Consider the following 17,976-nt stretch of genomic DNA (forward strand, 5'->3'; position numbering starts at 1 on the left):
ATATTATTTTTTTCAAATCTGGAATGACTGATAGGGTGTGCCCTGTAAAGGCGCAGAAAACATCGGGCTCAGTTTTTTTAATTTCGATTTCGTTTTCGGGTCGTTTCGATTTAAAGGTGAAAAAAATGAGCTATTCACAACCCATTCAGGCTTTTCATGTTTTAAAATATTTCTTCGCAACTTTCATAAACTTGAAGCAATAATCCATACGAAGGGAATGTATGTGAAAATTAGTTTGTAATATGAGCAGTTGCCGAGAAATGGGCAATTTTGCATGAGTCACTATTTACACTAGTTCGCCTGTAAAAGAGTAAATTATTATTGGATTTTCATAAAGGTGACACCATCTGATGAGTAATGTCAATTTTAACTAGGTCAAATCAATTTAACATTTTCAATGTAATTTGGGCAAAAACTGTATTTATAGCCTTCGAAACAAATAATTTATTCAAAAGAGTCGTATTTGTTATTTGTTTAAAATTTTGATATTTGATTTAAATCAACTGATAGAATCAACCCATACAATCATATAGATATCACAAAATGGTTTCTACCTTGTTCAGTTGCGGATAATAGACGATTTTCAACAGGTAACTTTTCAAGGTTTTTGGTCCATAAAAGTGTCAATTATCAATTGATTTTCATAAAATTTACATCGTGTGATACCTAATGCCAATTACGATTTCATTCAAGTAATCATTGGCAAAAACTGTATTTTTAGCCTTTAAAACAGATATTTTATTCAAAGGAGTCTGATTTGTAATGTTTTTAAAATTATGATATGTCATTCCAATCAACAAATAGATTGAACGCAAACGATCATAGAGATACCAAAAAAAATGGTTTCTAACTTGTACGGTTGCAGAGAAATAGACGATTTTCTACAAGTCACTGTTCAAGCTTTTTGGACTATGAAAGTGGAAATTATTATTCGATTTACATAAAATTTTTACCATGTGATGCCTTATGCCATTTCTGATTTCATAAAACTAATTTAACATTTTCATTATCACCGAAAGTAATGTAATTTTGTCAGGATCACTTACATGTAACAAATATTGCCGTAATATTAACAATAAATGCCGGATTTTAACATTTGATACATTTTGACATAGCCAGAGACAAGAGACATAGCTACGGTTCTTTAGATTTTTGATTTTCGACGAATCTCCGGAGATATTATAGAGGAATCTCCCCTGCGCTCAACAGCTGCATTGAAGACCTCTGCCTAAAAAGTGATATTTCCCTGTTCAAAATGAATGCTTGTGTGTAAGATCATGCATGCTATTGTGTAACACTACACTGATTCCAAATGTGGTGTTTTTAGTAAAGTTTCTGGATCATTTCATTTTCACTCTTATTCAAAGAAGTTGTATATTTGTGAACATTCTTCAGTTAGAAGATAGTAACATTAGATACCAATGTCAGTGAACTTTAATCGCGAAAAGCTAGTTAGTTTAAACAATGGTGATTATAGATTACCAACCCAACTATTCAACACCTTGGTAGACCTTGGATTAAAACAAAAGACAGAAAGAGGGAAAAGGGGTGGATTAAAGTTCCAGTCGTTCATCAACTTAACTTTACTCACACATAATCTTAATCAACTCACAGAGTCAAACAATTCTCAATCAACTAAGATTGTGCAATCTGAGACCTCTAACTCAAATAAAACTGAAACAAAGTTACTAAAGAAAAAGACCCCTCAATTTTTGAAATTATGCCTCCTGAACATTCAATCCACTTGTAATAAATCTATTGATATATTTGAAACCATTATTGATCATGATATCGACATTCTTGTTTTGACTGAAACTTGGCTCAGGCCAGAAGGAGATGAATCAAAAGTTGCAGCAATGAAACCTAATGGTTATAAAATTCAGCACAAACCCCGTGCATCTAGAGGTGGTGGTCTAGCTGTGATATATCGTGACTGTCTTCAGATAAAGCTCTGTCCTTCGAAAGTACCCGATCCTAAATCGTTTGAATTCCTCGAATTGTTGTTGACATGTGGTCAAACTGCTACTCGAATATTTTCAATCTACCGCCCTCCAATCTCAAAGAAAAATAATCTAAAAACTGCCTTATTTCATGATGAATTCTCTTCCGCTCTTGATTACTTGGTGGCAGTACCAGCAAGACCTGTCTTGTTGGGCGACTTCAATTTTCACTTTGATAGTGATAACCTTGACACAAGTAAGATGAAAAATAAGATCCAAGCTAAGAATTTCATTCAACATGTCTGCTCCCCAACCCACAAGAGAGGTCATATCCTGGACTGGATAATAACATATGAGTCTGAAAGATGCATTAGGGATGTCAATGTGCTAGATTTACAAATCTCAGACCACTTTCTTGTTTCATGTGTTTTGGACATTACACGGCCAGCTCAACCTGTTAAGAACATTAAGTTCAGAAACCTAAAAAGAATGGACACTAATGCATTCCGTCAAGATCTGTCAATGTCTGAGTTACTATGTAGTCCACCAGCCACACTTGATGAGTACGCTCTCTTATACAATGATGTATTGAGGGTTCTTCTTGACAAGTATGCGCCTGTAGTGACTAAGACAATCCCTTACAGGCCAGATACACCATGGATTTATTCAGACGATATCCGCTCAGCTAAAACCGATAGAAGAAACGCTGAGAGACGTTGGAGGAAATCTGAATTGGAGGTTCACCGTCATGTCTATGTACATGCAAGAAACCTTGTTACTAAAAAGGTAAAATCTGCCAAACAGAATTATATGAACACCAAAATTGCTGAATCAACTACTGACTCTAATGCCCTTTACAAGCTGATGTTCCGCCTAATGGGTAAAGTAGGGAAAGATACCTGTCTCCCCGATCTCGGGCAATCAAAGGCAATTGCAGAGGCTTTCTCGGAGTACTTTAGGCAATTGCAGAGGCTTTCTCGAAGTACTTTAGAAAGAAGATCACAAATATTCGCAACCATTTGATGATAAAGAATATCTGTCGCAACATTCAGAATTCAGTGACAATGGTTTACATGCCTTTAGTAGAATCACAGAGTCAGAGTTGTATGTTATCCTGAAGCGATCCAAACCAACATCCTGTCCATTGGATCCTGTCCCAACAACGTTGATAATTGAGAATCTGGACATCCAGCTTCCAGTAATAAATAATAAAGCCGCTTTTGAAGAAACCTGGTCTAGACTCTGACCAATTAATGAATTATCGTCCAGTTTCCAATGTTCCATTCATCTCTAAAATTATAGAACGAGCAGCTTGTCTACGTCTGTCTGAACATCTGTCAGTTCACAACCTCTATGAGCTTTTTCAATCAGCATACCGTCCATGTCACAGTACCGAATCTGCTCTTCTCAGAGTCGTAAATAACCTTCGAATGGGACTAGATGGTGGTAAAGCTGCTTTGTTGGTACTGCTTGACCACAGTGCAGCTTTTGATACGATTGATCACAGCAGCCCCCTTTCAAGACTTGCAAAGGACTATGGACTGTCTGATACCGTAATAGACTGGTTTCAGTCATATTTGCAAAACAGATCGCAAAGTGTTATCATTGGAGAAGACATTTCTGATCCTGTAGAACTCACGTGTGGGGTTCCACAGGGCTCGGTATTGGGTCCGGTGTTATTTACCTTATACACAAGAGATCTTGGAAGGATAATTGTTGATCATGAGCTTTTTAGACACTTTGATCCAACCCCTGTTTCAGCCACTTCAGTACAGTCTCAGATATCCAACTAGGTTACTGTGAAATCAAAAATTGGATGACATCAAACAAACTCAAACTCAACGACGAAAAAACTGAAGTACTTCTCTTGGGTCCGAAGACAAGAAGAGACAGTTGTGGTATTCAAGATATAACTGTTGATGTAACTTCCATTCCCTTTTCTACAAGTGCTAACAACCTAGGAGTAATGTTCGATTCTGAATTATCAATGGAGACTAACATTAATCATATATTCAAAGTGTGTTACTTATTAATAAGAAATATTGGATCTATTAGAAAATTCTTAACTACAGAATCCGCCAAAATTTTAGTATCATCTTAAATACTGTCCAGATTAGATTACTGTAACAGCCTACTAGCTGGTGCACCATCTACTCTCTTGAATCGTCTTCAGTGTATCCAAAACACTGCAGCAAGGGTAGTGTCACACACTTCTCGCTTTAGTCACATAACAAGCACCCTTAAAGACCTACATTTTCCACCAGTACATTTCAGGATAAAGTATAAAATTTTGTGCTTTACTTTTCGCTGCATGAACGACAGTGCTCCAAAAATCTTCTTCTTGTGCCAAAAACCAAAACGGTTCGTTTCGGTCAGAAGTGTTTCTCACATGTTGCTCCAAAAGAATGGAATGAATTGCCAATAGATGTTAAAAACTCACCTTCTATAGAAGTGTTTAGATCTAGACTCAAAACATACCTTTTCACAAAAGCATTCACCATGTGACAGAGTGACTCACTTTTTAGACTGCGCTTTGAGCATGCCTAGTCATGGAAACAGCGCATTATAAATAGACTATTATTATTATTATTATTATTATTATATTAGGCGCCAAATTTTGAAAATTTAAATTTTTACAAAAAACTTTTTTATTAATGAATATATCTTTATGGTATTTTATCCAGGGCTGAAGGGTCATCTGATTTGAGCAAAAATGTCAACAATTTTTGTCTAGATAATTTTGCTTGGCCGCCATTGGCTAATTCAGTTTTTCGATCCTAAATTGATTATTGATTGTTCGATTTGTTTAAAACAAATTTCATATGCTCCTTTTTCCAAAATGTCATTTTTTTTGTTACCGATAAAGTTTCCTGTCGGTACCGGAAGTGACATAATTTCAACAAAAACTATACTTATGACAGTTTGGTACCACTTTTTGAAAGCAAATATTATTTTTTTTAAAAATTTGATATTACCAAAAGGATGCGTCATGCAAAGACGCACAAAACATCGGACTCAGTTGTTTTAATTTCGATTTCGTTTTCGGGCTATTTCGATTAAAAGGCGAAAAAAAAAGGTGTAAAATTAAGCTATTTACAACCCATTCAGCGTCTTCATATTTTAAAATATTTCTTCGTAACTTTCATAACCTCGTAGCAATAATCCATACAAAGAGAATGTATGTGAAAATTAGTTTGTGATATGAGCAGTTGCCGAGAAATAGTCAATTTTGTATGCATCACTTTTCATGTTATTTTGCCTATAAAGGTGTCAATTATTATTCGATTTTCATTTTTTTTCCATTTCATGCCGTATGCCAATTTTGACTAGTTCAAACCAATTTAACATTTTCACTGTCACCGGAAATGACATCATTTGGGCAAAAACTGTATATTTGGCCTTAAAATGAGATATTTTATTCAAATGATTCTTATTTGTAATGTTTTTAAAATTATGATATTTGATTCAAATCAACAAATAGAATAAACCCATAGGATCATACAGACACCACAAAATGGTTTCTAATTTGTACGGTTGCAGAGAAATAGACGATTTTCTTTAAGTTACTTTTCATGGTTTTTGGTCCATAAAAGTGTCAATTATTATCAGATTTTCATAAATTTTCACCATGTGATGCCTCCATTTATGATTTTATAGAACTAATTTAACATTTTCATTATCACCGGAAGTAATGACATTTTGGTAAAAACTGTATTTTAGGCCTTCAAAACAAATATTTTTTTGAAGTGGGTCATATTTATTATTCGTTTAACAATTTTGATATTTGACTCCAATGGACATATAGATTGGATCAATATGATCATATAGATATCAAAAATTTGCTTCTAACATCTTCCCTTGTCGAGAAATAACCAATTTTCTCAGGATCTCTTTTTACAAATGTATCGCTGGGTTTGATTGAGTCTGCGTCCATTTTATAACACGTTTGCAACGTTTATGTGGAAATCGGTTTTATTGGGACTGGAAGTGATATGAGTTCAAGGGTAACGTTGCACCAAAAGTAACACAAGTTCAAGGGTAACGTGGCACCTGTGAAACCCCTCATTACTGCTTCGCAGTTCTAGTTATATTATCATAATTATGTGTTGTTTATTTAATATTTGTTTCATATAAACTTTTCATTTTTATTCTTATTTTACAGAATTGGACAAGATAATCTACGCAGATTACGGTGGATGTGTTGCTTTAAAGGAGGTAAATTGCTAATATTTGAGACCTAGAAATTGTCACAAATGGATAGCACCGCATATAATAATGTAATACGAATGTATATAAACTGATTTACTCAAATTTCAAATCAATTTTGTTCGGCGAAATATGTCAGAAGTCTCAATTGAATGGCAATCTCTATCGTCTGGTTATACGCTCCAGATAAGAATATGGGGTCACCGCTTGACATGACTTGTGGAATACGTCTAGCCTCGTTCTTCGAGTCCCTTGTTAAACTGACAAATAATTTGTATTTTCAAGGTCGAAGACTTTGGATAATATCGACAGATATTTGACAGATATATATATACAAGTAAAACTACGAATTCTTGGGAATTTAAAGCAGCATAACAAATTATGTGGCATTTGTGATAAAAATAACTTTAAATGGTACATATTTTCAAATTATATGAAACCAGCGGCTGCCAGGTAGGATACGCCCACATTTTCGAGAGATGGATAGGGAACAAGCTAAAAAGGAAGTGATTTTTCCTACAATCAAGGGCCATAGTTCAGAAAATTACAATTCGATATGCGCAAATATCGAAAGGAACCAAGATCTTTGGGTTATAAACTTACATTTCAAGTTTCAACAAAATCGGATAAAAATTGTGACCTCTATAGGGGCCACAACCTTGATATACCATATTTTTACGCTATTTGAGAACGAAGGGCGGCCATTTTGTCTGTCCGTTTTTGGGCCGATTTTCACGAAATTCGAACTCAACCATCCTTAGGGTGTAACGGTGATATACTAAACCTTTTTTTAATCGGATAAAAATTATGACCTCTATAGGGTCCACAAGCTAAAAACGTGATTTTTCCAACAATCAGGGGCCATAATTCAGGAAGTTACAGTCCGATAAACTTACATTTCAGGTTTCATCAAAATAGTATTAAAATCGTGACCTCTATAGGGTACCAACCTTGATATACCATATTTTTACGCTATTTGAGAACGAAGGGCGGCCATTTTGTCTGTCAGTTTTTGGGCCGATTTTCACGAAATTCGAACTCAACCATTATGACCTCTATAGAGTCCACAAGCTAAAAACGTGATTTTTCGTATAATCTGGGGCCATAATTCAGGAAGTTATTATCCGATATGCGCGAATATCGGAAGGAACCGAGATCTATGGGTTATAAACTTACATTTCAAGTTTCATCAAAATCAGAAGAAAATTGTGACCTATAGGGTCCACTACCTTGATATACCATATTTTTACGCTATTTGAGATATCCGAGATATCAGGTTACCACACATTCCATGTGACATAGCTACAGACCGCAATTACCAACCGATTTCAATGAAACTTGGAGATTATAATTACATTAATAATAATATTTCACGAAATTCGAACTCAAACAGCCTTAGGGTGTAACGGTGATATAATAATACGTTTTTTTTTTAAATCGGATAAACATTATGACCTCTATAGGGCCCACAACCTTGATATACCATATTTTTACGCTATTTGAGAACGAAGGGCGGCCATTTTGTCTGTCAGTTTTGGGCCCATTTTCACGAAATTCGAACTCAAACAGCCTTAGGGTGTAACGGTGATATAATAATACGTTTTTTTTTAAATCGGATAAACATTATGACCTCTATAGGGTCCACAAGCTGTAACGCGATTTTTCGTACAATCAGGGGCCATAATTCAGGCAGTTACGGTCCGATATGCGCGAATATCGAAAGTAACCGAGATCTTTGGGTTATAAACACACATTTCAAGTTTGAACCAAATCGGATAAAAAATTGTGGCCTCTACAGTGTTCACAAGCTAAAAATGTGATTTTTCGTACAGTCAGGGGCCATAATCCATGAAGTTACAGTCCGATACATGCCAATATCGACAGGAACCGAGATCTTAGGGTGATAAACCTATATTTCAAGTTTCATTGAAATCGGATAAAAATTGTGACCTGTCGACGGACGGACGGACGCACAGGGGCGACGACAATATACGTCCACATGAAAATGTGGGCGTATAAAAAAACCTCAAAAACAAACATTCCTATTCAAATAGAATATGTGAATATGTGTGGATTTAAAATCCTCCAAACTGATGGTTAATGTATCTACAATGGTAGCTATCTTTTTAAAATCTAGCATGCCTAAAGTAACCATCACATCCCTGCCAATCTAAAACATTCCCTATTTAGACAGTGTTGTGCATGGGCAGGGTATGCCCAAAATATCACTATTACTATTTACAAAACCCCTGTTGGCAAGTTTACAAATCTACATCGTACCAACATTGTACATTTGTGAATGGATGTGATTCATGTATGTCAGTATCTAATTAACTAGAACATCTGATATCACTTCCCATTGGAAGTTTGCAAATAATGCTGAATGCTTTACACATGTTCATGTACGACGTATATTGATGTTTAATTATAGAATTTGTGTTTGTGTTGGATTTAGAAAATGAATTGAAAAATACACCTTTACATTTTTTTTTCAGAATTATAGGAATACTTGTCTAGTGAATGCCAGAATTGAAATGTGATTTAGGATTTGTTGACTTTAATATAATAGCAGGTGGGATAACAAATTGTAAATAATGTGGATTATTCCATTTGATGTACATACCTGTATATGAGATGAATGCTTTTTAAGTAAATTGGGTGGCCTAAACGTTAACGGGTGCACATTTGATCACAAGGTCTGTCATTGAGTCAAGTGGTGTAGTTTCAGTTCTCCACTTGTATGTGACAGGCAGTAGGGTCGCCTGTTCAACCTCGTGGGTTTCCTCCGGGTCTTCCCACTGCTAAAGGCCCCTACGCGCTAACGAATTATTGAAATAAATTTGAACCATGTGTTAGTCTCAAGATGACCTAGTTTGTATCCAGAGGACATTAAAGCTCTCTTTGTCTCTCTGTCTCTCTCTTACACACAAATAATACATTCATCATTATGGTATAACTATATACATATAATAAGCCTTAGCAGACGTACATACATTGTGATACTAGAGCTGCAACGATTCAGTTCGGTGCACCGATAACCGACACTAGCAGCTTCGGTTCGATCCACGATCTAGAACGTTCAAATTTCGATTCGGTTCAATTGCAAATTAAATTTCAAATAAAAACAATGTACACCTTACCATATGAAAAAAAAATGAAAGACCTGAAGCAATTAAGTCCACTTAAAATTTAAAAAAAACTTTGTTTTTACGTAACTCTTAATTTACGTTATTTAACAAGACACGAATGTCACTCGAAAACATAACTAAAACAGAGTGACCTCCCTTTAAAACAATTTCCGTATGCTGACGAAAGTTAATTTATTTAAAATTGGTGGCGTACCGAATGTTCATTGGATGTTAATTTAGGTCAATAGCTTCGGTAATCGTTATATAAATTCTTAACGATCTCATTAGCTGATAATTCCGGTCATTATCTTCGGATATTTTCGTGTTTAACGATTATTACCCGTAGTCAAGCAAACACGACTGGAAGGTAAAATTATGGCAGACGACGTACTTTCTCGACCACCTGGTCATTTGAAATCCAAAGTTTGGGATCATTTTGGTGTAAGAAAACTCTAAAGATGTGCAAACTTGTAGAATATGCTACACTGACATATCCCATAAAACAGGAAACACAACAAACCTGTCAAACCAATAAAAGTGTTCAAGTAAATTTGAGTCTTGTGTTTTCATTGTTTTTAATGAATTATACACAGGAAAAATTACTGGCTATTGTAGCTGATAATCGAATCGAAAATAATCGAATCGAATGGTTAAAATCGATAATCGAACCGAATCGAGGTAGTTGTGAATCGTTGCAGCCCTATGTGATACATGTATAGCCCTGTATTCAAGTCATGAAAAATCTCTCCCCACCCCCACTAAAAAAAGGCTGCTATTATTGTAATTAGATGTCATAACAGGAATATGAAGGCTATTTGTACAATGTAGCACACAATGTTAAATGCAGTCACATTCATAGCTTTGTGTACCTCATATCATAGGGGCAATATTGCTGTTCACTGTGCCACTAGTGGTACACCATACATCTGCAGTGAAAGTAGTGCATGAAACAAAATGGCCTTTTGTTTACAAATCATTTGAAAAATTTGATTTCCTACAACTAAGTTTTGATAAAAAAAATTCAAATTTTAAGTCTTGATGGTTGATTATCTGAACAACTATTAGCCAGTTTAATTTGCCTGTGTTCTTTTTTTTATAAAGCTTGTAGCCGCGCAGTCCTGACTTAAGAATTTGCTTCATTATTTGGTAAATATTTTATTTCAAAGTCATTATTTTGGATTTCCATCCATATTTTATTGATCTGTATCACCTCAGGCACATGTAGATACCAACATATGGGCATTAAAGCTAATGTAAATGCCTTTTTGAGAACCCCCCATTTCAGGTGTTGTGACAAAATGGTGTCACTTTACTTTGCCCTTAAGTATGTGATCACATCAATGTCATGTTTACTGGAATCCAAAGTTATTTCGGGGATCGCGGTGGCTAAGTGGGTAAGACGCTGGATCGCTAGCCTGGAGGTCGGGTGTTCGATCCCTGCATTGGCCGAGAAAGTTCCGGCGTTATTCCCCCTTGTCAGTGATGCAGACGGGAGGGCCTGACAAGGACAACCGTCTAGTCGATCGGAGGCGACGAAAAACCGAGGTCCCGTGTACACATTGGCCTGCGCGTAAAAGAAGACTTTGGATAATATCGACAGATATTTGACAGATATATATATACAAGTAAAACTACGAATTCTTGGGAATTTAAAGCAGCATAACAAATTATGTGGCATTTGTGATAAAAATAACTTTAAATGGTACAGATTTTCAAATTATATGAAACCAGCGGCTGCCAGGTAGGATACGCCCACATTTTCGAGAGATGGATAGGGAACAAGCTAAAAAGGAAGTGATTTTTCCTACAATCAAGGGCCATAGTTCAGAAAATTACAATTCGATATGGGCAAATATCGAAAGGAACCAAGATCTTTGGGTTATAAACTTACATTTCAAGTTTCAACAAAATCGGATAAAAATTGAGACCTCTATAGGGGCCACAACCTTGATATACCATATTTTTACGCTATTTGAGAACGAAGGGCGGCCATTTTGTCTGTCAGTTTTGGGCCCATTTTCACGAAATTCGAACTCAAACAGCCTTAGGGTGTAACGGTGATATAATAATACGTTTTTTTTTTAAATCGGATAAACATTATGACCTCTATAGGGTCCACAAGCTGTAAACGCGATTTTTCGTACAATCAGGGGCCATAATTCAGGCAGTTACGGTCCGATATGCGCGAATATCGAAAGTAACCGAGATCTTTGGGTTATAAACACACATTTCAAGTTTGAACCAAATCGGATAAAAAATTGTGGCCTCTACAGTGTTCACAAGCTAAAAATGTGATTTTTCGTACAGTCAGGGGCCATAATCCATGAAGTTACAGTCCGATACATGCCAATATCGACAGGAACCGAGATCTTAGGGTGATAAACCTATATTTCAAGTTTCATTGAAATCGGATAAAAATTGTGACCTGTAGACGGACGGACGGACGCACAGGGGCGACGACAATATACGTCCACATGAAAATGTGGGCGTATAAAAAAACCCTCAAAAACAAACATTCCTATTCAAATAGAATATGTGAATATGTGTGGATTTAAAATCCTCCAAACTGATGGTTAATGTATCTACAATGGTAGCTATCTTTTTAAAATCTAGCATGTCTAAAGTAACCATCACATCCCTGCCAATCTAAAACATTCCCTATTTAGACAGTGTTGTGCATGGGCAGGGTATGCCCAAAATATCACTATTACTATTTACAAAACCCCTGTTGGCAAGTTTACAAATCTACATCGTACCAACATTGTACATTTGTGAATGGATGTGATTCATGTATGTCAGTATCTAATTAACTAGAACATCTGATATCACTTCCCATTGGAAGTTTGCAAATAATGCTGAATGCTTTACACATGTTCATGTACGACGTATATTGATGTTTAATTATAGAATTTGTGTTTGTGTTGGATTTAGAAAATGAATTGAAAAATACACCTTTACATTTTTTTTTCAGAATTATAGGAATACTTGTCTAGTGAATGCCAGAATTGAAATGTGATTTAGGATTTGTTGACTGTAATATAATAGCAGGTGGGATAACAAATTGTAAATAATGTGGATTATTCCATTTGATGTACATACCTGTATATGAGATGAATGCTTTTTAAGTAAATTGGGTGGCCTAAACGTTAACGGGTGCACATTTGATCACAAGGTCTGTCATTGAGTCAAGTGGTGTAGTTTCAGTTCTCCACTTTTTTGTGACAGGCAGTAGGGTCGCCTGTTCAACCTCGTGGGTTTCCTCTGGGTCTTCCCACTGCTAAAGGCCCCTACGCGCTAACGAATTATTGAAATAAATTTGAACCATGTGTTAGTCTCAAGATGACCTAGTTTGTATCCAGAGGACATTAAAGCTCTCTTTGTCTCTCTGTCTCTCTCTTACACACAAATAATACATTCATCATTATGGTATAACTATATACATATAATAAGCCTTAGCAGACATACATACATTGTGATACTAGAGCTGCAACGATTCAGTTCGGTGCACCGATAACCGACACTAGCCGCTTCGGTTCGATCCACGATCTAGAACGTTCAAATTTCGATTCGGTTCAATTGCAAATTAAATTTCAAATAAAAACAATGTACACCTTACCATATGAAAAAAAATGAAAGACCTGAAGCAATTAAGTCCACTTAAAATTTAAAAAAAACTTTGTTTTTACGTAACTCTTAATTTACGTTATTTAACAAGACACGAATGTCACTCGAAAACATAACTAAAACAGAGTGACCTCCCTTTAAAACAATTTCCGTATGCTGACGAAAGTTAATTTATTTAAAATTGGTGGCGTACCGAATGTTCATTGGATGTTAATTTAGGTCAATAGCCTAAACGATCTCATTAGCTGATAATTCCGGTCATTATCTTCGGATAGTTTCGTGTTTAACGATTATTACCCGTAGTCAAACAAACACGACTGGAAGGTAAAATTATGGCAGACGACGTACTTTCTCGACCACCTGGTCATTTGAAATCTAAAGTTTGGGATCATTTTGGTGTAAGAAAACTCTAAAGATGTGCAAACTTGTAGAATATGCTACACTGACATATCCCATAAAACAGGAAACACAACAAACCTGTCAAACCAATAAAAGTGTTCAAGTAAATTTGAGTCTTGTGTTTTCATTGTTTTTAATGAATTATACACAGGAAAAATTACTGGCTATTGTAGCTGATAATCGAATCGAAAATAATCGAATCGAATGGTTAAAATCGATAATTGAACCGAATCGAGGTAGTTGTGAATCGTTGCAGCCCTATGTGATACATGTATAGCCCTGTATTCAAGTCATGAAAAATCTCTCCCCACCCCCACCAAAAAAAAAATGCTGCTATTATGGTAATTAGATGTCATAACAGGAATATGAAGGCTATTTGTACAATGTAGCACACAATGTTAAATGCAGTCACATTCATAGCTTTGTGTACCTCATATCATAGGGGCAATATTGCTGTTCACTGTGCCACTAGTGGTACACCATACATCTGCAGTGAAAGTATTGCATGAAACAAAATGGCCTTTTGTTTACAAATCATTTGAAAAATTTGATTTCCTATAACTAAGTTTTGATAAAAAAATTCAAATTTTAAGTCTTGATGGTTGATTATCTGAACAACTATTAGCCAGTTTAATTTGCCTGTGTTCTTTTTTTTATAAAGCTTGTAGCCGCGCAGTCCTGACTTAAGAATTTGCTTCATTATTTGGTAAATATTTTATTTCAAAGTCATTATTTTGGATTTCCATCCATATTTTATTGATCTGTATCACCTCAGGCACATGTAGATACCAACATATGGGCATTAAAGCTAATGTAAATGCCTTTTTGAGAACCCCCCATTTCAGGTGTTGTGACAAAATGGTGTCACTTTACTTTGCCCTTAAGTATGTGATCACATCAATGTCATGTTTACTGGAATCCAAAGTTATTTCGGGGATCGCGGTGGCTAAGTGGGTAAAACGCTGGATCGCTAGCCTGGAGGTCGGGTGTTCGATCCCTGCATTGGCCGAGAAAGTTCATCCAAATTTTCCGGCGTTATTCCCCCTTGTCAGTGATGCAGACGGGAGGGCCTGACAAGGACAGCCGTCTAGTCGATCGGAGGCGACGAAAAACCGAGGTCCCGTGTACACATTGGCCTGCGCGTAAAAGATCCCTTGACAGTTGGAATTCGATATAAGAGTAGACCGCAGTGCCGCTGCAAAAATTTCCCTCATAGTACACTGTGTGGCGTATGCCCGTCTTCATTAGCCTAGTTCGGAGCAGAACAGTAGGACGTTGAACTCCATTTCATTTCATTTCATTTTCCAAAGTTATTTCACATTACAGGACGTGGTATTAAGGATGAGTTCGCGAGAGAATCATGAAATTTTTTTTAAAAAAACCGCGGTGTCAGGCGATTTTGACCAAACTTTGCAGATTTGGTCATTGGGTACCCCGTATACCCCACATGAAATATGAGGTTCACCAATCTTGTAGTTACGGAGAACCAGCTATGGCCATTTTAGAGTAAAATAAAACGTCATTTTTTTAAAAAAAAAATCCCTAAATTCAAATGTTTCCCATAAATTGCCTATTGATTTTTTATTTTTTTAAATTATTTTTTTATGAATGATCTTGTCTACTACTTCAATATATATGACTATTAAATTTTTCCGAAACCTTTTGAGGCTATGAGGAATTTATTTTGAGATGTAGTTTTTGCTATATGCTAAAATATATAAATTTCATGATGCTATATCTCACCCACTGCGGGGCTGAGGACAATTCTATTAATAATGGAAGTTGGGGACTACTAATACTAATATTTGGTTTTGACAAAATGACTGGCACGGATTTCTTTCATATTAAATTTGAAGGTCAAACTTGAAGAAAATGACTTCATTTTTTACATCATTTTTACAATAAAATTATTCCTTGCCGGGATTATTAGGCCAGATAATGCCCCAAGCAACCGACTTCCAGATGATTCGGAGTTCCACAAGGATCAGTCCTTGGACCTGTCTTTTCTGTAATGTATACTAAGAATTTAGGACAACTATGCAGATGATATACAGCTGATTGCAAATTACTCCCTTTCAAAAACTGTCCCATCCCCTAATTGTACACATGACATTAAAGCATAGAACTAGAATACTAGTTCTAAGATTAAAGATAGGATGACAAGAAATATGTTGAAACAAATTTAATTGAATTAAGTAAATCAGAATGTATTCCATGTGGTCCAAATACACATCTGAAAAATACAAGTTCAAATGATGTGGTTGTACGAGATGCCATATTTGTACCATGAGACACTGTGAAGTCCTCTTAGGGTCCAATTCGAGCATGGACAGTCAGATTAGTGAAATTTTCGAAACTGTTATCTTTGGTCCAGGAACATTGGCTAGGAAGCAGCTGCTACACTTTTATGTTCTTTAGTATTTTCAAGGATTGACTACTGTAACAACATGTTAGTAGAAACATCTCGTGCCAATATTTAAAAATAAATCAACTTGTACAAAATACCGCAGCTCGAATTCTCAACAGATCATCAAAATACTCTCATATTACTTCTGTTCTGAAATCACTCCATTGGCTGCCAATTCATTAAAGAATCATCTTCAAAAGTCTGTCTTTGACGTATCAGTGTGTGAATGGCTTAGTTCAAATATACTTATCTAACCTTATGCAAATACAAGTTCCCTCGCGTAACCTCCGGCCGAACACACCTTCATCAGTTGTGTTGCTCAAGGTGGAAATTAAAATCATTTGGATATGGATCGTGCTCAGTGAATGCGCCTAAACTGCGGAACAATCTTCCAGAGATAATTAAATCATCTCAAATCCTTTCTTGTTTTACATCAAGATTTAAAACTCATCTTGTTAAGAGGATTAATTAAATCAATTTAATTGTATGTGCAGTGGACATGCCTCTGTACATGGAGTACGTGAGCTATATAAATGTACATATTATTATTATTATTATTCGTCAGGCCGAAGTTAGATTTGTACTCCAGCATCCAAGATGGCGGCTGTAATCAGCTGTTCATTTTCCCGTCTTTTGCACAAATAAAATGCGGTTTAGTAGCCAGTTATCCGAAAGACACTACAATAGCATATTCCTGAAGCAATAACCCGAGAAATACCGCTCTGGACATTGCTGGATTGACTTCTAATACTGTTTAAACCCGAATGATATTGTTACGCAGTTTGGTATTGGTTGTTAATCGGACTATAGACCAGTCATAATTTTGAACAGAAATTTGCTTTCATTACGGTAGTGTTGAGTGGGATTAGGTCTAATCAAACTAAACACTGCGGGGAGTATGCTGCAACAGTGACCTTACGCTCATATACTATTTGTTTTTATATTTTTGAAATATCGCTTGATTCGTTTGTCAAGTATAGACAGATGTACATGACTACTACACTATTTAGTTTTTACGATTTGCTGTTCAAAAATTCATCATCCTTCTACTAGATCATGGGATTATATATTGCCGAATTAATAAAATGTTGAAAAATAGTCTAGAGAGATTAGTTGTATTTACCAAGAGCAGCTATTTTGGCATTTACAGTAAATTAAGCTTTTCAAAATTTTAACGGTGTAATTGTGAGCTCAGTTTTCGTGATTAGATACTTATTAGACAGATAGATAGATAGATAGATAGATAGATAGATATTGGATAGATAGATAGATAGATAGATAGTAGATAGTAAAGTATAGCGATATTTTTTAATTTGAAATACTTAATGATAATAAGTATTTGTAGTTTTGATAATGGAACATTTTTTAAACGTGAATTGTTTGATAAAAGTATATAATGCGTTTATATTTATTTGGTTATTTCTATTATGGCTCGTCTTAATGGAACTGGAACCCACGTTAATTTGGTTTCCAGTGCCATGTTACACTTTTCAGTGTGTAAAAAAGCGGTTTATGTTTCGTCATTTTTGTTGAAAATCGTTATTTTTGGACAAAAATGGAAATTATTTACTACTAAACGGGTCGAGTGCCACCATCATTGCCTTTTCAGTCAGCATTCCAAAAACATACTTAAATCCGCAGTGGGTGAGATATAGATAGAATAAAATGACATACCTAAATTGAGCTATTTTGGTACCTTGTAGCACTAAGTCCCTATATCAAAAGCCACTCAATGAAAGTCCATCAAACTTTCAGAATGTATACTCACTAACCATATCTGCTACTCGCCGTGGTTTAGTTGTACGCCATAATTGAAAAGTGGCCTTAAAATGATGATTTTTTTGGCTTTTTTCGGTCTTAAAATTTCAAACTTTTTTCTACACTCTAAAAATAGTTCGATTGATCTAAAATTGTGGCAGTGGGGTTTGGAGGGGTTACCCATCATACATAAAAAAAATGGTGAAAATCGGTCACCCACCATGTGCCGGTCCCTGCATGGTTCTCTCGCAAACGCATTCTTAATATGTCTGATTGTGAATCAAGCTATGCAGCATGTAATGTCTTATTGAGCCCAGTTGGCGTAACGGTAGTTGAATCAAGACTTGTTTGTACGTAAGTACATTTTATACGCCAGGCGTGTTAGATTGATTTTAAGGAGGAGGGAAGATTGAATTGAAAACAACTCATGTAATGTTTATAAGGTCTGTGTTATCTTGATTTATATTTTTAAAAGAAAACCTTTGTTGCACTGCTTTCTGTCCCATTTAAGTTT

The 17,976-nt window shown here is 35.7% G+C and overlaps 1 pseudogene; it reads right to left on the bottom strand.

Annotated features, from left to right (window-relative positions):
* Positions 1 to 2,389: 2,389 nt before the first annotated feature.
* LOC126824337 (uncharacterized) overlaps positions 2,390 to 17,976 on the bottom strand; it is a 57,421-nt pseudogene continuing 41,834 nt past the window's right edge.

The sequence above is a fragment of the Patella vulgata genome, chromosome 6 (assembly GCF_932274485.2).
Source record: "Patella vulgata chromosome 6, xgPatVulg1.2, whole genome shotgun sequence".
Taxonomy (NCBI): Eukaryota; Metazoa; Mollusca; class Gastropoda; family Patellidae; genus Patella; species Patella vulgata.